The following is a 21421-nucleotide window of genomic DNA, read 5'->3' on the forward strand; positions in this document are numbered from 1 at the left end:
AAGTTGACCATTCTGGTGGAGACAGTCCAAGGATTGGGAACTTTTGGCCTTGAGGTCAAATTTGGCATTCCAGGTCCTCATGTCTGGTCATCTGATTATAAACAAACTTCAGAGGGCAAATAACCATAATCAAGGGAATTATTTGGTCAAACGTGGACCCAATCAATAGACCACACATTTGTCTCTCGGAGAACAAATGTGGTTTCCAGGTAACAGGATCCCCAAACCTGGTACAGACATTGCGCTAAATGCTGGGGTTATGAATTCGAGAAATTACATTGCCAAAGAGTTTAAACATTATACTTCAGGGATGAAGAATGTTTCTCTCAAAACAGAAACCATCTAGCCAAATCGATATGGACCATGCAATAGCTGAGGCATATTCAGTCTTTTTGAACACTCTCATTTGTCATTAGCCTTAGGTCAATAACATCATCTCAAACTGGATGACTTCAATTCTGTCTTCACTTCTTACTTAACTTGTTACTTCACTTGTTACTTCAACATTGAGAATTTCAACGATGAAACATCCCTTTCTGTAAAGGCTTTTTCCATTCACATTCTGATATCTATTTTGGTTTCCTTTTAAAGTATTTCCTTAAAAATTTCACCGTTGGGGGCAATTAACTGAACCCAACCCAGTACAAGAAACTCTTCTATTTCCTTAGCATTTCCTTAGAAACCTTCTGAAATGATTTTGAAATTCATGTTCACCTGGAAGTCAAACGGCATATTGGCCACATTCTATACATTGAGACTCTTTTCATTTCGTTCGAAGTGTGCAAAGACTTTGATTGCAAGAAACTGAAAACAATTGAGAAAAAAACCAAAAATTTTAAAATAAAAATCACAACGAAAAGAAAAGAAATGGTGAGCAAATGGTCACCACATTGAAGATGGGCCACTCAGAGGGGGGCCACCTCATATTTTAATTTCTTCATTAAGTAGAACTCCCAACTACCAATGCCCATGTGTTGCTTCCATCACAAAACCAAGCTTTTCCTTACAGTCCATCGTTAAAGAAGTGGGTCCAGTGCCTCCACTGGAGAACTTTGGGACAGTACCTGTAGTGGCTACTTTCTGAATAAGCTAGGATAAGAGAATTGTTTTTCAAAAGTTCTTTAAAATTTTTCAGGTATTTCAAGCAGGTGATGATTTCACTCATTTTCTTCTTCTAACATCACAGACTTATTCAGCTCAATACATCTTGACCTGAATGGAGTGGTCTTCCCCTCATACAGTCAACCTTAATCCTGACTCCGATTGATGACTGAGTGCCACAGTCCATCCCGGTCAACCAAACTAAGAACCCAGATGTTGTCCTCAACACCTCCTTCCTTCTCACACTCTGTCATGCTTCATGACATTACTTTTAGCACCCTAAATTCCAGGCTATTTTTCTCATTGTGTTCTCCCTTATTATTGTAACAGACCATGTACATGCCTTCATCCCGTCCACCCTGAACTGAGACAATAGCCTCTTTTGTGGTCTACTTGTCACCAAAATGGACCTACTGTTCCCATCACATGGAGACACAGTCACCTTCCTCAAGAACAAAACACAGTCTAGCCCTCTTTCTTCGGCCAAGTCAACTGGGTTCCTCAAATCAACCTGACAAATGTTTGCAGACTTGTTTAGGTCTGTAACGTCCTACATCCTCTGATTGTGCATGAACACCACAGTTTGAAAATGCAGATATTTTGAGACAAACCGGTTGTTTTCCACTGAGACAGAGTAAATTCAGAGTTAGAGCAGTCCTCAGTGTATTCTAGACCAACTCTTTCTCCCTTTCTCTAATAGTATCCATAGGCTCAGAAAGCTCAGGAATTCGACTTAGGACACACAGTGTGCATCACTGCTTCCCGCGTTTCCCACAGAGAACTATATTTCACTGAGAAAACCACTTTAGTAAAGGGTTGTGTTCTTTCTTCATTTTGGGCATAAAGCTAGGTAGGTAAGGATTCCCAATGTCTTTCAAACTCTCAGAAATTCAGTGTGCATGAACGTGATTTCCTGTGTGATGGCTTGGATATATTTTGTGTATTCTAATTTTATGAAATTTGTTCCTGTAATTTGGAGTTGTTCACATACTATTCTCTCTCATAATGCAGACTGGGAACTGTTGGCCTCGAGATCACATTTGGGTTTGTAGTTCTTGGTGTGTAACCTTCTGAATAAATGCAAACTTCAGAGAACTAATCCCCATGAACAAGGGAGTTATTTGGCAAAACATCGACCCAATTAAAAGACCAGAGAACAAATATGGTACATATGTCCCTCTGACAAGGAATGTGCCTTCCAGGCCAAAAGTTCCTCAATCCTGCTGAAGATATTGTGCTAAGCAATGGGAATAAATAGAGGAGAAATGAAAGCGCCAACTAGAAATGCAGGCACAAGCGTCCGTCACTCAATACCGTCACCATTGAGACACATCAATACTGAACATGCAATACCGGAGGTTTACTCAGTCTCCTTGAATACTTTCATTTGTCATAAGCATGAGGTCAGTAATATCCCACTAACCTGAATGACTTAAATTCTAGCTTTACTTTTTCCTTAATATTCGTCTTTGAATTTTGGCAAAGAAAAGTCTATGATTAAACATCCTGTCCTGTCATGTCTTTTTTAATTCACTTCCTGATTCCTGTTACTCTTTCTGTTAAGTATATCATTGCAACTTTCAATTTTGGGGGCACTGAACTGAGTCATACAAGCTAAAAAAAAATACTTCCATTTCTCCTAGCATTAATAGGATGATGTGATACTCCTAGTTTCTTCTTCTACACACTAACCCACAGTCTGGAGACAAATCCTTGATGATTTCATGTATTTGGGGTTTTTAGCTTTGTGTTCCATATACTTTAACATAATAAGTAATTGTTGTGGATCATTTTTCTCTTAGAGAGAAACAGAATTAAGTTTTTTATTTGGACCAGCCTATTTTACTGCTCCCTTTTGCACTTCTAATTGAGCATACCTCCGGGGTCCTATTTCATATACGAAAAATGTACTATGGGGTATGCAGAAGCAGACGTTACTGAAGAGTCATGCTTTAGCCTCACGTACCCACTTTTGGTGTAACCAATCATCTCATGAGTTTCTATGAAAGAATTATCTAATGTAAAGTCTCATTCCCTCAGAAACCTTCTGAGAGTATTTTGAAATCCATGGTTCCTTGAAAATAACACTGTGCATTGGCACAGTTCGATACATTGGGAAATTTTTCATTTCTTAACAAGGGTACAATGGCTTTCATTGCAATAAACAAAACAATTGAGGAAAAACGCAACTTTTGAAATAGAAACCATAAGAAAAAAGAAGAAATGGTGAGCAAATGGTGACCACACTGAGGCTGGATAACGCATCGGAGAGTCACCTCATATTATAGTTCTTTGTTTAAGTAAAACTCTCAACCACCAATGATCATGGGTAGCTTACATCACAAAGCTAAGGTTTTCCTTGGTCTCCATGGTTACAGAAGCTGGTCCAGTTCTTCCACTGGAGAACGTTTCGACAGGACCTGTGGTGGCTAGTCCCTGTCTTAGCTAGGGAAAAGGATACTCTTTTTTCAACACTTCCTTAAAAACCTCTCAGAAATTTGAGGTAGGTACTGATTTCACTCATTTTCTTCTAAGACCAGAGATAGTTTCTGCTCAGTATTTCTAAAAATGAACTGAGGACTGGTCACCTCATTTACCTACCCCTAATCGAGGCTTCCACATCTCCTTCTTTCAAACAGCTCCATATGCTTCAGGGGCCATCAAATGCTGATAACTTTCAGCACCCCACAATATAACCTATTCTTCTTATTGTTTTCTCCTCTATAATTGTAACAGCCCAAGTCCATGCCTTCATCCCCTCCACCCTGGTCGGTGACCAGGCCTGATGGATGGTGTACCTGTCATCAAAATCTACCCACTGCTCCCATCGCTTGGAGTCAGAGTCACCTTCCTCGAAAGCAAAAAACATCCCTTCTAGATCTCTGCTTTCAGAGAAAACAACTGGATTCCTTAAACGAAACTAACAAAGTTTGCAAACCTGTTTGGGTCTGCAAAGCCCTCCATCATCTGATTGTCCACGAACACCACACCGTAAACATACTGATATTTTCAGGCCAACCAGTTATTTTCCCCAGAGCTCCAACGGTCCACAGAGAATTCTATACCAACACTCTTTCCCTTTATCCAACATTATCCAGAGACTCAGGAAACTTCAGTAATTCCCCTTAGGGCACGCAATGTGCATCGTTACATCCTGCATTATCCAAATAAGGCTGTATTTCCCTCAGAACACCACTTTGTAATGGGTTGTGTTCTTTCTTCTTTGGGGACATAATGCTATATAGGTCAGGCTTCACAATGTTTTTCAGTCTCAGAAAACCAATAAGTTTGAACCTATTTTGTTGTGTGTCGGCTAGGATTTTTTTGTGTTACTACTTCTAGGGAGTTTATTCCTATAATTTGTGGTTGTTGTCGCACCTATTCTCTCTGACACAGAAAAGGTAAAGTTGACCATTCTGGTGGAGATAGTCCAAGCATTGGGAACGGTTGGAGTCGAGGTCACTTTTGTCTTTCTAGTTCCTGGTGTCTGACTTTCTGATTGAATCCAAATTTCATAGAACTAATCCCCATTATCAAGGGAGTTATTTGGACTCAATCAAAGGGCAAAAACCCATGACTGAACAAATGGGCTTCCATGACACAGGTTTCTCAACCCTGGCTCAGACCTTGTGTTAACCTCTGGGCATAACAGTAGAAGAAATGACAGTCCTAAAAAACTTAAAAATAGAAATGCAGGCAAAATTCTTCTCTCAAAACAGCCGTCATTGAGATGCATCTATACTGAACATGCAATGCCAGAGGCATATTCAGTCTCCTTGAACACTCTCATTTGTCATTTGCATGAACTTGATAAGATTATATTAACCTGAATGACTTCAATTCCAGCTTCACTTTTTCCTCAATGATAATTTTTGGGTTTTGGGAAAGTTATTTCTAAGACTAAACATCCCTGTCTGAAATGCCCTTCGTCATTCCCATACTCATGTCTATTTCTCTTTCCCTGTGAAGTATTTCCTTGCAATTTTCGACGTTGGGGTCATTTGCTGAGGCAAACACAGTAAGGTAAATCCTTCTATTTCTCCTGTAATTCCGAGGATGATGTGACATTCCTCATTTCTTCTTCTACCTTCTGGATTTAGCACCGTTTGGAGAGAAATACTTGATGATTTCATGTGCTTTGCTTTTTTACCTTTATATTCCAAACACCTTAACTAAATAACTATTCTTTTGGGGCCATTTATTATCTAGAGGGAAACAAAAACAAAGTTTTACTTTGGGGCACCCTATTCTTTTCCTCCTTATTGGCTCTTATACCTGAGCTTCCCTGCGGGATTATATTTCACATGGCAGAAATGTCCTATGGGGTATGCTGAAGTCGACAGGTGTGAATAGTTATGATTTCCCCTCAGGTACCCAAGCTTGTTCCTTCCAATAATTTCATGTATTTCTATGAAACAATTCTTTAATATATAGTCGCTTTTCCTCAGAAATCTTCTGAGAGGATTTTGAAACCCATGATCGCTTGGAAATCAGGCTGTACATTGGCACAATTCTATACATTGTGATGCTTTTCATTTTGTTACAAGTGTACAATATCTTTCACTATAAGAAGCTGAAAACAATTGAGAAAAAACCATAAATATCGAAAGAAAAATCACAAGGAAAATATAAGGAATAGTGTCAAATTCTCACCACGCTGATCCTGGGCAACTCAGCGGGGAGTCACCTCGTATTATATCTTTTCCTTTAAGCAAAACGCCCAACAGCCAATGACCATGGGTTGCTTATATAACAAAAACAAGATGTTATTTGGTCTCCATGGTTACATGAGCGGGCCCAGTTCTTCCACCAGAGAACTTCTCGACAAGACCTGTGGTGGCTAGTTCCTGTCTTAGTTAGTGAAAGAGATATTCTTTTTCAACAGTTCTTTAAAAACCTCTCAGGAAATTAGGTACTGATTTCACTCATTTTCTCTTTAGAACACAGTCATTTTCTGCTCAATGTTTCCAGAAATGGACTGAGGACTGGCACCCTCTTTTACCCAATCCTAATCCTGACTCCCATTCATGACTGAGGGCAGCACCCCACGCAGTCAACCAAGGTAACAAATCAGAGATCATCCTCCACATCTCCTTCTTTCAAATACCTCCACATGCTTCAGGGGCCATGAAATGCTGTTAACTTTTAGCATCCCACAATACAACCTATTCTTCTTATTGTTTTCTCCTGTATAATTGTAACAGCCGAAGTCCATGCCTTCATCCCCTCCACCCTGGTTGGTGACAATAGCCTGATGAATGGTGTATTTGTCAACAAAATCTACCCACTGCTCCCATCACATGGAGTCTGAGTCACTTTCCTTGAGGGCAAAACACATCCTAGTAAGACTGGAAGACACAACAGTGCCAAAGACCTTAAAAATAGAAATGCAAGCAAAAGAATCCTGCTTTCAAAACAGACTTCATTTAGGCATATCAACACTGGACAGGCAATAACTGAGGCATACTCTGTCATACTCATTTGTCATTATCAGGAGGTCAATAACATATTGACTTTGATGACGTCAATTTTAACATCACGTTTTCCCTAATGCTCATTTTTGAGTTTTGGGAAAGGAATTTCTAAAATCTAACATATCTCTCTGAGGTGTCTTTTATCATTCACATTCTGATGTCTATTTCTCTTTCCTGCTGAAGCATTTTGTTGCAATTTTTACTACTGGGGTCTTTTAACGGAGTCAAACACATTAAGAGAAATCCATTATTTCTACTCTAACTCCTAAGATGGTGGTACACTCCTGAATTCTTCTTCTACCTTCTGGATTCCCCAGAGAGTAGAGTGAAATTCTTGATGATATCATGCCTTTTTAAGTTTTCATCTTTGTCTTCCATCCATCATGTCAAAATTAGTAACCATTTAAGGTCATTTACCTTTTAGAGGGAAACAGAAACATGTTTTTAATTTGGAACAACCTATGACTTTATTCCTGTTTCTTTTCTAAGTGAAATCCTTCCAAGGAAAGAATTCATATGCCAAAATCATCCTATGATGTATGCTCAAGCAGACAATAGTAAACAGACATGGTTTTCCCTCACTTGTTCACGTTTGTTATTACCAATCATCCCATGTGTTTCTATGAAGCAGTTTTATAAAGTAAGGTGTCTTTTCCTCAGAAACCTTCTGACAGAATTTTGAAATCCATGTTCTCATGGAAATCAGTTTGTATATTGGCACAATTCTGGTGTTTGAGACACTTTTCATTTCGTTAACAGGTGTACAACGGCTTTCATTGTAAGAAACGGAAAACTTTTGAGAAATAAGAATTAGAAATAAAAATCCTAACAAAAAAAGAAATGTCGATCAAATTGTAATCACATTGACGCTGGACACTGGGAGATCACATCATATTATGATTTTTTCTCTATACAAAATTCCTAACTGCCAATGACCATGGGTGGTTTTCATCACAAAGTGAACGTTTTCCTTGTTCTCCATGGTTACAGAAGTGGGCCCAGTTCTTCCACTGGAGAACTTTTTGACACCACCGGTGGTGCTTAGTTCCTGTCTTACCTAGGGAAATAGATACTTTTCTGAACATTTCTTTAAAAACCTCTCAGGAATTTGAAGTAGCTGCTGATTTTACTCATATTCTTCTAAGACCGCAGACGTTTTCCTCTAACTATTTCTAGAAATAAACTGAGTGTTCATCCCCTCATTTACCCAACCCTGATCCTGACTCTCACTCATGGCTATGGTCAACAACAGCCAGAGTTCATCCTCCACATCTCCTTCTTTCAAACACTTCCATATGCTTCACGTGTCATAAAATACTGATAACTTTTAGCACCTAAAATCCAGGCTATTTTCTGATTATTTTCTCTCCTATAATTGTAACATCCCATGAACGTGCCATCATCCCTTCTTCCCTGTCCTGTGAAAATAGCCTCCTGAGTGGTATACTTCTCAGCAAAATCTATCTACTGCTCCCATCACATGGAGTCAGTTACCCCTCCGTTTTCAGATAAAACAACAGGATTCTTCAAACAAAACTGACAAAATTTGCAAAATTATTTGGTTTTGCAAAGCCCTGCATCATCTAATTATCCATGAAAATCACAGTGTGAACATACAGATATTTTGAGGACATTCCCTCTGAGATAGTGTACAATCAGAGCCAGAACCGTGCTTGGAGAATTCTAGACCAACTCTCTTTCCTTTTTTCCAGCATCATGCAGAGGCTTAGTAAAGTTCAAGAATTCTCCTTTCGCCAAACAATGTGAATCCCTTCTTCCCACGTTTCTCAAATGAAGGCGCATTTCCCTATGGACCCCATTTTATAAAGGGTTGTGTTCTGTCCTCATTGGGGGATGATGCAGAGAGGCCAGGTTTCACAATGTCTGACAAAGTCTTAGAAAACAAATGTATATGAACGTGTTTTGATGTGTGACAGCTTGGATATATATGGTGTTACTAATTCTACAGACTTTATTACTACAATTTGTAGTTGTTCCCAAACCTATCCTCTCTCACACAGAAAAGGTAAAGTTGATCATTCTAGTGCACATAGTCCAAGTACTTGGATCAGTTGGACTGGAGGTCACATTTGTCTTTCTAATTCCTGGTGTCTGACCTCGTGATTGAATCCAAACGTCAGAGAAGAAATCCCCATTATCAAGGGGGTTATTTGCAAAACATGAATTCAACCAAAAAGCAACACACATGTCTCCGTGGCTTCCAAGGAACGGTTTCCTCAACTCTGGTGCCAACATTGTCCTAAGCTCTAGGCATAAGAGTAGAGGAAATGACAGTGTCAAAGACTTTAAAATAGAAATGCAGGCCAAAGAATCCTTCACTCAAAAGAGCCATCATTGAGATACATCAGTACTGAGCATCCAAAGATAGAGGCATGCTCAGTTCCCTTAAATACTCATTTGTCATTTGCATGAGGTCAATGGCATCATATTAACGTGGATGACTTCAGTTCTAACGTCACTTTTACCTCATTGCTAATTTTTGAGTTTTGGAAAAATTGTTTCTAAGATTAAACGTCCCTGTCTGTCATATCCTTTTTCGTTCACTTTCTGATGTCGATTTCTCTTTCCTTTTGAAGTATTTCCTTGCAGTTTTAAACACTGGGGTCATTTAACTGAGTCAAACACAGTAACATAAATCCTTCTATTTCTCTTACAATTCCGACGATGATGTGACACTCCTGATTTCTTCTTCTACTCTCTGAATATCGCACGGGTTGGAGAAAAGTACTTGATGATTTCATGTTTGGCTTTTTTAGCTTAGTCTTCCAAAAACCCTACAAAAACAATTAATCCTTTGAGGCCATTTTTCTCCCAGAGAGAAAGAGAAACAAAGTTTTAATTTGCCCCCCCCCCATTCCTTTTGCTTCCTATAGCTCTTCTAACTGAGCTTCCCTTCACGTTATATGTCATATGCCAAAATTGTCTGATGAGGTATGCTGAAGCAGACAGTAGTAAACAGCCATTCTTTCCCCTCACGTATCCCCGTGTGTTGTATCCAATAACGTCATGTGTTCCTACGAAAGGATTATGTAATGGAAAGTCTGATTTTAGCTGAAACCATCAGAGAGGACTTTTAAATCCATATTCACTTGGAAATCAGGCTTCACGTTGGCACACTGGGTCACTTTTTAATTCGTTACAGGTGTACCGTGACTTTCATTGGAAGAAACTGAAAATAATTGAGAAAAAAACCATGAATTTTCAAATAAAAATCTTAAGTAAAACATAAGAAAAGGTGTCAAGTTGTCACCACATTCACAATGGATAACTCACCGGGCTATCATATCATATTATAATTTTTTTCTAAACAAAACTCCCAGCCCCCAATGACCATCGGTTGATTACATCACAAAGCCAAGGTTTCCCTTGGTCTCCGTGATTACAGACGCGGGCCCGGTTCGTCCACTAGAGAAATTTTCAACTAGACCTGTGCTAGCTAGTTCCTGTCTTAACTAGGCACTAGTTTTCACCAGTTATTTAAAAACTTTTCAGGATTTTGTAGTAGGTGCTGATTTCACCCATTTTCTTCTAAGACCACAGATAATTTTTGCTCAATATTTCTAGGCATGAAAAGAGGATTCTTCCCCTCATTTACCCACCTTTAATCCTGACACTCATTCATGGCTGAGGGCACCACCCCATCCCAGTCAACCAACTTAACAACCCAGAGGTCATCCTCCACATCTCTATTTCAAACGCTTCCATATGCTTCATGGGCCATCAAATGCTGATAACTTTTAGCACCTGAAATCCAGGATATTTTCTCATTACTTTCTCCCCTATAATTGTAACATCCTATGTACATGCCTTCATCCCTTCCTCCCTGTCCTGTGAAAATAGGCTGCTGAGTGATCTACCTGTCCCCAAAATCTATCTACTGCTCCCATCACATGAAATCAGAGTCACCTTCCTTGAGAGCAAAAAGCATCCTTTCTACCCCCTTGTTTTCAGATAAAACAAGAGAATTCCCTAAACGAACCTGACAAAATTTTGAAACTTCTTTCGGTCTGCAAAACCCTCTATCTGATTGTCCATTAACTCCACACTATGCACATACAGATATATTGATACCAATCCGTTCTTCTCCACTGACTCTACATTCAAAACTAGAACGAACCACAGAGACTTCTAGACCAACTCTCTATCCCTTTATCTAATAGTATCCCGAGCCTCAGGAATGGTGAAGAAATCTCCCTAGAGCACAGAGTGTGCATCACTGCTTCCCTAGTTTCCCAAAATGAGCTGTATTTCACTCAGAACACCACTTTGGCAAAGGGGTGTGTTCTTTCTCCACTGGGGGAATAATGCTGGGCAAGCCAGGCTTCAAAATATCTTTCAAAGTCCCAGAAAACCAATGAAGTTGGTTTTCTCCAACTTTCTCCAAGTTGGTAAACTCCATGAAGTTTATTCATATAATTTGTTATTCTTCACACCCCTATTCTATTTCACACAAAACAGAAAAGTTGACCATTCTGCTGGAGATAGTTCAAGGATAGGGGACTTTTGGCCTTGAGGCCACGTTTGGGATTCTAGTTCCTGGTGTCAGGCCTTCTGATTGAATCTAAACTTCAGAGACCATATTCCCATTTTCAAGGGAGTTATTTGGTAAAAAGAGGACTCAATCAGAAGGCCACACGGATATTTCTAATACAACAAACGTGTCTTCCAAGCCACAGGTTCCTCAATAGTGGTGCAGACATTGTGTTAAGTGCTGGACATAAAAATAGGAGAAACGACAGTGCCAAAAAGCTTAAAAATAAAAATGCAGGGAAAAGAATGCTTCACTCCCAACAGCCATCACTGAGGCACAACAATACTGAAACTGCAAGACCTAAGGTACACTCAGTCTTTTTGGACACTCTCATTGGTCATTAGCATGAGGTTAATAATATCATATTCACCTGCATGATTTAAATTCTATCTTCACTTTTTCCCTAATGCTCATCTTTGAGTTTTGGGAAACGAATCTCTAAGATTAAACATCCCTGTCTGTCAGGTCTTTTTTAAATTGCTTTCGGATGTCTATTTCTCTTTCCTTTGAGGTATTTCATTGCAATTTTCAATGCTGGGGGCATTTAACTAAGTCCAACACAGTAAGAGAAATCCTTCTCTTTTTCCTATAATTCCGAGGATGATGTGACACTCCTGATTTCTTCTTCTACCTTCAATATTATCCACAGTTTGGAGAGAAATCCTCGATGATTCCATGTGTTTTAGACTTTTAGTTCCGTGTTCCAAACATCTTACCAAAATAACTAACTCCTCGGATCATTGATCTTCCAAAAGGAAACAGAAATATGTTTTTAATTTGGGCCACACTATCTCCTTTCTTTCCTCTTGCGATTCTAATTGAGCATACTTCCGGGCTCATGTTTCATATGCCAAAACTATCCTCTGTGTTATGCAGAAGGAGACAGTAGTAAGTAGTCATGCTTTCCCCTCACCTATTCAGGATTGTTGTTACCAATTAGCTCATGTGTTTCTATGAAACAATTGTCTAATGAAAAGTCTTATGTCCTCAGAAACCTTTTCAGAGGATTTTGAAATCCATGTTCATTTGAAAATCAGGGTATACACTGGCACAATTCTATACATTAGGGCATTTTTCAATTAGTTCGAAGTGTACAATGCCTCTGATTCGAAGAAACTGAAAACAATTCGGATAAAACATAAATATTGAAATAAAAATCACAAGAAAAGAAAAGAAATGTTGAAAAAATGGTCACCACATAGATGCTGATCAACATAGAAAGGGGTCTGTCATATTGAAATTTCTTCATTAAACAAAACTGCCAACCTCCAATGACCATGTGCTGCTTACATTACAAATCCAAGATTTTTCTTGGTTTCCATGGTTACAGAAGTGAACCCAGTTCTTCAGCTGGAGAACTTTTGGACAGGACTTGTGGTGACTAGTTCCTGTCTTACCTTAGGGAAAGAGATGTTTTTTCAAGAGTTCTTAAGAAACTTTCATGAATTTGAAGTATGTGCTGAATTCACTCATTTTCATCTAAGATCACAGACTTATTGTGCTCAGTGTTTCTAGAACTGAAAAGAGTGTTCTTCCGCTCCTTTATCTAACTTTAATCCCGACTTCTATTCATCTCTTAGGGCGCCACCCCATCCCAGTCCACCAAGCTAACAACCCACACATCATACAAAATACCTCCTTTTTTCTAACACCTCCATGTGCTTCACTGACCTGCAAATCCTGATAATTTTTAGCACCCAACAATCCAGGCTATTCTTCCCATTGTTTTCTCCCATACACTTGCAGCAACCCAAGTACAGGCTTTCATCCTTTCCACACTGGACTATGACAATAACCTGCTGTGAGTTGTACCTGTCACCAAAATGACCTACTGCTCCCATCATCTGAAGTCAGAGCCCCCTTCCTTCGAGGGTAAAACACATCCATTCTAGCTCTCTGCTTTCACTTAAGCCAAAAGGATTCCTCAAAAGAACTCGACAAATTTTCCATACTTGTTTGGGTCTGCAAAGCCCTCCATCATCTGATTGTCATGAACAACACACTGTAAACATACCGATATTTTGTAGCCCACCAGTTGTTTTCCTCTGAGATAGCGTAAATTCAGAACTTGAACGGTCCTCACAGAATTCTAGACCAACTCCCTCTCCCCTTTTCCATATATCCAGAGGCTCAGGAAAGGTCACCAATTAGCCCTAGTGCACACGGTGCATCACTGCCTCCCACGTTTCGCAAATAAGATTAGATTTCCCTTAGAAAACCCTTTTGTAAAAACGGTGTGATCTGTCTTCATTTGGGAGATAATGCTAGATATGTCACCCTTCACAATGTCTTTCAAAGTCTCAGGAAACCAATATGCGAAGTGTTGGCATTAGAGTAGCTGATATGACAGTGCTAAAGAGCTTAAAAATAGAAATGCAGAGAACAGAATGCTTCACTCAAAGCAGCCTAGTATGATGTGACAATTCGGATATCTTCATCTACTTTCTGTTTCTCACAATGTGGACAGAAATCCTTGATGAATTGGTGTGTTTTAGGTTTTAGCTTTGTGTACTAAATATCTTATCAAATCTACTAACCCTTTAGGTCAGATTGCCTATGCCACAAATGTGCTATGGGGTATGAAGAAGCAGGCAAGAGTAAATACTCATGCTTTCCCTTCACGTATCTAAGTTTATTGTTATGAATCATCTCATGTGTTTCTATGACACAATTCTCTAATGTAAAATCTCATTTCCTCAGAAAACTATGAGAGGATTTTGAAATCCATGTTCACTTGGAAATCAGGCTGTTTACTGGCAAAATTCTACATATTAGGACACTTTTCATTTCATTACAAGTGTACAATGCCTTTCATTTTAAGAAACTGAAAAAAATTGAGAAATAAACATAAATTTGGAAATAAAAATTATAAGGCAAAAAAAGGAATCGTGAGCAAATGGTCACCACGTTGACACTGGCCAACTCAGCGGGAGGTGACCTCATAACATATGTTCTTTCTTTAAGCAAAACTCCCAATCGTCAATGACCATGAGTTGCTTACATCACAAAGTCAGGGTTTTCCTTGGACTCTATTGTTACAGAAGGGGGCCCATTTCTTTCAATGGAGAACTTTTGGACCGGATCTCTGGAGGCTAGTTCCTGTCTTAGCGTGGGAAAAAGATACATTTTTTCAACTGTTCCTTTAAAATACTTCAGGAATTCGAAGTAGGTGCTGATTTTACTCCTTTTCTTTTAAGACCATTGACATAGTCTGCCCAATAGTTCTTGAACCGAACTGAGAATTCTTCCCTTCCTTTGCCTAACTTTAATCCTGATTCCCATTCCTGGCTGAGGGCAGTACCCCATTCCAGTCAACCAAGCTAAAACATAGAGGTCATCCTCCACATCTCCTTCGTTCAAACACCTCCATATGCTTGACAGACCATCAAATGCGGTTAACTTTCAGCACCCAAAAATCCACTCTATTGTTCTGATATTTTTCTTCCTTATAACTGTTACAGCCCATTTACATGCCTTCATACTCTCCAACCTGGAATATGACAATAGCCTGCTGAGTGTTGTACCTGTCACCAAAATCTATGCACTGCTCCCATCATCTGGAGTTGGTGTCGCCTTGCCCCAGGGCAAAACACATTCCTTCTACTCCCCTGCTTTCAGTGAAGCAAACCAGATTCCTGAAACATACCTGGCAAAGTTTGTAAACTTGTTTGGGTCTTCATGGCACTCCCTCATCTAATTTTCAACGAACATCATACCGTGAACATGTAGATATTTTGAGGCAACCAGTTGTTTTCCACTGAGATAAGTGTACCTTCAAAGCTAGACCGGTCCTCATAGAGGTCTAGACCAGTTATCTCTCTCTTTAACCGATAGTATCCAAAGTCCCAGGAAAGGTCACGAATTCACCATTGTACGCAATGTGCATCACTTCTTCCCACGTTTACCAAATAATGGTTAATTTCCCTCAGAAAACTCCGTTGTATAGGATTGTGTTCTTTCTTCATTTGAGGTATAATGCTAGATAGGCCAGCCTTCACAGTGTCTTGCAGAGTCTCAGAAAAGCAATGTGTATGAACGTGTTTTGCTGTGTAGCAGATTTGATTCATTTTCTTTTACCAGTTGTATGAAACCTATTAATGTAATTCGCAGTTATTGATACAACTATTTCTCTCTGACAGCGGAAAGGAAAAGTGGGACATTCTGGTAGAGATAGTGAAAAAATAAGGAACTGTTGAACTCGATGCCACTGCTGAGTTTCTAGTTGCTAGTGTCTGGCCTTCTGATTGAATCTAAGCTTCAGAGAAAAAAATCCCCATTATCAAGTGAGTTATTTGGTAAAAGTTGGACTGAATCAAAAGGCCACACATATATCTTTCATAGGACAAATGTGGCTTCCAGGACACAGGTTCCTCAAGACCGGAGCAGACATTGTGCTAAGCGCTGGGCATAAGGATGTCAAAATGACAGTGCCAAAGAGCTTAGAAATACAAATGCAGGAAAAGGAATCCTTCACTCACAACAGCCTTCATACAGGCACAACAATATTGAACATGAAATAGCTGAAGCATACTTAGTCTTCTGGAACACTTTCAATTGTCATTAGCATGAGGTGAGTAACATCATGTTAACCTGTATGACCTCAATTCTACCTTCTCATTTTCCTTATTGCTCGTTTTTGAGCTCTGGGGAAAAAATTTCTATGATTAAACATCCCTGTGTGATATGTCTTTTTCATTCACGTTCTGATGTCTATTTCGCTTACTTTGTGAAGTATTTCCTTGCAAATTTTAATGTTGGAGGCATTTAACTGAGTCAAACACAGTTAGAGAAATCCTTGCATTTCTTCTACAATTCCTAGGGTCATGTGACACTCCTGATTTCTTCTTCTATTTTGTGGATGTCACACAATGTGGAGAGAAATCTGTGATGATTTCAGGTGTTTTCCATTTTTAGCATTGTGTTCCAAACATCTTATCAAAATGACGAACCTTTCAGATCATTTAACTTTCAGAGGTAAACAGAAAAAAGTTTTTATTGTGGGGCAAACTATTCTTTTTCTTCCTGTTCCTCTTCTTAGCGAGTATCCTTCTGAGATCAGACTTCTTATGCCAAAAAATATCCTATGGGGCATGCAGAAGCAGACAGTTACTGTAAATAGTGATACTTTCCCCTCATGTATCCACGATTGTTGTTACCAATCATTTCATGTGTTTCTACGAAACAATTATCTAATGTGAATTACATTTCCTGAGAAATCTTCTGTGAGGATTTTGAAATCCATCTTCACTTGGCAATCAGGCTGTACATTGGTACATTTCTCTACGTTAGGACACTTTTCATTGCGTTACAAGTGTACAGTGCCTTTCATTGTAGGAACCTGGAAACAACTGAGAAAACATATAAATTTGGAAATAATAATAAGAAAAGAAGAGGTGAGCAAATGATCACCACATTGACACTGGAAATCTCAGCGGGGGGTCAAGCCAAATTATTTGTTTTTAAGCAAAACTCCCAATCGTCAATGACCATGGGTTTCTTACATCACAAAGTCAACGTTTTCGTTGGGCTCCATGGTCACAGAAGTGGACCCAGTTGTTGCACTGGAGAAATTTTGGACAGGACCTGTGGAGGCTAGTTGCTCTCGTAATGAGGGAAAGAGATACGTTTTTCCAACTGCTCTTTAGCAATCTTTCAGGAATTTGAGGTGGGTGCTGATTTCACTCCTTTTCTTCTACGTTGACCGTTCTGGTGGAGATAGCACAAGGACTGTATACTGTTCGACTGGAGGCCACGTTTGGGTTTCAAGTTCCTAGTGTCTGGCTTTCTAATTGATTCCAAACTTCAGAGAAAAAAATCCCCGTTGTCAAGGAGATTTTTGGTTAAAACTTGGACTCCATCAAAAGATCTCACATATTACTCTCGTAAAACAAATTTGATTTGCAGGCCACAGGTTCCTAGACAGTGCTACAGACATTGTACTAAAAGTAGGGCCAAAGAGATTAAAAATGGAAATCCACTCAAAAGAATACTTCACTCAAAACCGCCATTACTGAGGCACGCCAATACTGAACACCCAACACCCGAGGCATATTCAGTCTAATTGAACACTCTGATTTGTCTGTAGCATGAGGTCGATAACATCATATTAACCTGGTCGACTTCAGTTCTAGCTTCACTTTTCCCTTAATGCTAATTTTTGAATTTTGGGAAAGGAAATTCTAAGAGTAAACATAACTGTCTGTCATGTCTTTTTTCACTCACATGGTGATGCACTCTTACCTTTTGAAGAATTTGCTTGCAATTTTCAAAGTTGGGTGTATTTAACTGAGCCTAAAACAGTAAGAGAAATACTTCTATTTCTTCTATAATTGCTAGGATGATGTGACACTCATGATTTCTTCTTCTACCTTCTGGAATTCCCACAGTGTGGAGAGAAATCCTTGATTATTTCATGTGTTTGGGGTTTCTAGATTTGTATTCCAAACAACTTTTTAAAATTAGTAACTCTTTTATGTAATGTATCTCTCAGAAGGAAACTGAAACAAGTTTTTAATTTGGTCCAACCTGTTCATTTTCTTCCTGTTGCTACTCAAATTGATCATCCTTCCAAGGTCGCGTTACACGTGCCAATGTGTCCTATGAGGTATGCAGAAGCAGACAGTCATAAATTGTCATACATTATCCTGAGGTATCCACGTTTGTTGTTAGCAATCATCTCATTTGTTTCTATGAAACAATTATCTGATGGAAAGTTTCATTTCCTCAGAAACTCTCTGAATGGTTTTTGAAATCCATGTTCACTTGGAAATCAGGCTGCATATTGGCAAAATTCTATATATTGGGACTTGATTCATTTTGTTATAAGTGTACAATACTTTCATTTTAAAGAATTGAAAACACTTGAGAAAAAATAAATTTTTGAAATAAAAATCATAAGGGAAAGAAGAAATGATGAGCAAATTGTCACCACATTGACAATGGAAAACTCAGCGCGGGGTCACCTCATATTATAAGTTTTTCTTTAAGTAAACCTCCCATAGGTCAATGACCTTGGGTTGATTACATCACAAAGCTAAGGTTTTCCTTGATGGCCATTGTTATAGGAGCAGCCCAGTTCGGTCCCTGGAGATCTTTGGCACAGGATCCATAATGGATACTTCCCATCTTAGTTCGGGAAAGAGATAACTTTTTTTTCAACATTTCTTTAAAAACCTTTCCGGAATTTGAGGTAAGTGCTAATTTCACTCATTTTCTTCTAAGATCACAGATTTATTCTGCTCAATATTTCTAGAACACAAGTGAATATTCTTCCCTCCATTTACCCAACCTTATTTCTGACTCCCATTCATAGTTGAGGGAACCATCCCTGCCCAGACAACTAAGTTAAAGACCCTGAGGTCATCCTCCAGATCTCCTTCTTTCAAACATCTCCATGTGCTTCAGAGCCATCAAATACAGAAAACTTTTAGCAACCAAAAGTCCAGACTATTCTTTTGATTGTTTTCTCCCATAAAATTGTACCATCCTATGTAAATGCCTTCATCCCTCCACCCTGCCCTGTGAGAAGAGCCTGCTGATGGGTCTACCAGTCACTGAACTCGACCAATTGCTTCAATCACAAGGAGTCAGAGTCCGCTTCCTCCAGGGCAAAAAACATCCTTTCTACCCCTCTATTTTCAGACAAAACAACAGGATTCCTCAAACGATCCTGACAAAAATGGAAAATCTATTTACCTCTGCAAAGCCCTCCATCTTCTGATTGTCCATGAACACCATACTGTGCACATACAGATATTTTGAGGCCAAGCAGTTGATTTCCTCTGAGATAGTGTACATTCAGAGTTAGAACTGTCCTCAGAGAATTCTACGCCAACTCTCTCACCCCTTATCCAGTAGAATCCAGAGGCTCAGGAAAATTCAGAAATTCGCCTTAGGGTGCACAGGATGCATCACGGCTTCCCGCATTTCCCAAATGAGTGTGCATTTCCTGCAGAACACCCCTTTCTAAAGGCTTGTGTTCTTTCTTTATTTGGGAGATTAAAGGCACATAGGCTAGCCTTCACAATGTCTTTCAAAGTCTCAGAAAACCAAAATATATGGATGGGTTTTGGTGTGTGTCGCCTTGCACCTTTTGTGTTGGTAATTCTATGAAATTTATTCCTATAATTTGTAGTTGTTCCCAAACCAATTCTTTCTCACGCAAAAAAGGAAGTGTTGCCCATTCTGGTGGAGACATTCCAAGGATTGGGAACTGCTAGACTCTCGGCCACGTTTGTCTTTCTGTTTCCTCGTGTCTGGTCTTCTGACTGATGCCAAACTTCAGAGACCAAATCCACATTATCAAGTAGGTATTTGCTTAAAACTTGGACTTCTTCAGAAGGCCACAGCCATGACTCTTGTGGAACAAATGTGGCTTCCAGATCACAGGTTCCACTACCGTGATACAGCTAAGCACTTGGCATAATAATAGGAGAAATGACACTGCCAAAGGGCTTAAAAATAGAATTGCAGTCAAAAGTGTCCTTCTCTCAAAACCACCATCATTGAGGCATATCAATACTGAACATGCAATACAAGAGGCATACTCAGTCTTCTTGAACACCCTCATTTGTTATTAGCATGAGGTTGTTAACATCATATTAATCTGGATGACTTCAATTCTATCTTCAATTTTTTCTTAATGCTAATTTTTGAGTTTTGGGAAAGAAATTTCTAAGATTAAACATCCCTGTGTGTCATGTCCTTTTTCATTGATTCTGATGTCTATTTCTCTTTTCCTTTTGAAGTATTTCCTTGCAATTTTCAACGTTGGGGACAGTCAACTGAATCAAAAACATTAAGAGAATTCCTTCCACTTCTCGTATAATTCCTAGGGTAATGTAACACACCTGATTTCTTCTTCTACCTTCTACATAACCCCCGGTGTGGAGAGAAATCCTTGATGATTTCATGTGTTTGAGTTTTTAGTGTCCTGGTCCCAACATCTCGTCAAATTTACTAACTATTTTAGGTCACTTAACTTTTAGAGGGAAACAGAGACAACTTTTTAATTTGGGCCAACCTATTCTTTTTCTTCCTGTTGCTCTTCCAAGTGAGCATCCTTCTGACATCACATTTCATGTACCAAAACTGTCCTAAGGAGTATGCAGAAGCAAAGAGGAGTAATTAGTCATGCTTTCCCCTCACGTGTCCACCTTTATTGTTACCAATCATGTAACATGTGTTTCTATGAAACAATTATGTAATGTAAAATATCATTTCCTCGGAAACCTTCTGAGAGGATTTTGAAATCCAGGTTCACTTGGAAATTAGCCTGTATATTGGCACAATTCTGTACACTGGGACACTTCTCATTTCGTTAATGTGTACAATGCCTTTCATTATAAGAAACTGAAAACAATTGGGAAAAAAAAACATTAGTTTTGAAATGAAACTCCTAAGGATATAAAAGAAATCGTGAGAAAATGGTCACCACATTAGCAATGGACAACGCAGCAGGAGCTCACCTCATATTATATTCTTATCTTTAAGCAAAACTCACAAACGCCAATGAACATAGGCTGCATACATCACAAAGTGAAGGTTTTCTTTGGTCTCCATGGTTAAAGAAGCGACCTAGTTCTTCCACTGGAGAACTTTTGGACAGGACCTTTAGTGATTAGCTCCTGTCTTGTGCAGGGAAAGTGACACTTTTTTTAAACACTCCTTTAAAAAACTTTCAGGAATTGGAGGTAGATGCTGATTTCACTCATTTTCTTCTAAGATCACAGACTTATTCTGCTCAATATTTCTAGAAAAGAACTCAGCATTCTTCCCCCAACTTATCCAACCTTCATCCTGACTCCCATTCATAACTGAGAGAACCACCTCATCCCAGGCAACCAAGCTAGCAACCCAGAAGTGGTCCTCTACATCTCTTTATTTCAAACAACTATATATGCTTCAGGGCCCATCAAATGCTGATAACTTTTAGCAATCAAAACTCAAAGCTATTCTTCTGATTGTGTCTTCCCATATAATTGCAACATCCCACGTAAATGCCTTCATCCCTCCACTCTGGACTGTGAAAATAGCCTGCTGATTGGTCTACCAGTCACCAAAATCTACCTACTTCTCCCATCAAGGGAGTCCGAGTCCACTTCCTGGAATGCAAAAAACATCCATTCTACTCAATCTGTTTTCAGACAAAATAACAAGATTTCTCAAATGAAACTGACAAAGTTTGCAAACTTGTTTGGAGATGCAAAAGTCTCCACCATCTGATTGTCCATGAACACCACACCGTGCAGTTACTTTGAGGCCAACCAGTTGATTTCCTCTGAGATAGTATACA

The sequence above is a fragment of the Notamacropus eugenii genome, chromosome 1 (assembly GCF_028372415.1).
Source record: "Notamacropus eugenii isolate mMacEug1 chromosome 1, mMacEug1.pri_v2, whole genome shotgun sequence".
Lineage (NCBI taxonomy): Eukaryota > Metazoa > Chordata > Mammalia > Diprotodontia > Macropodidae > Notamacropus > Notamacropus eugenii.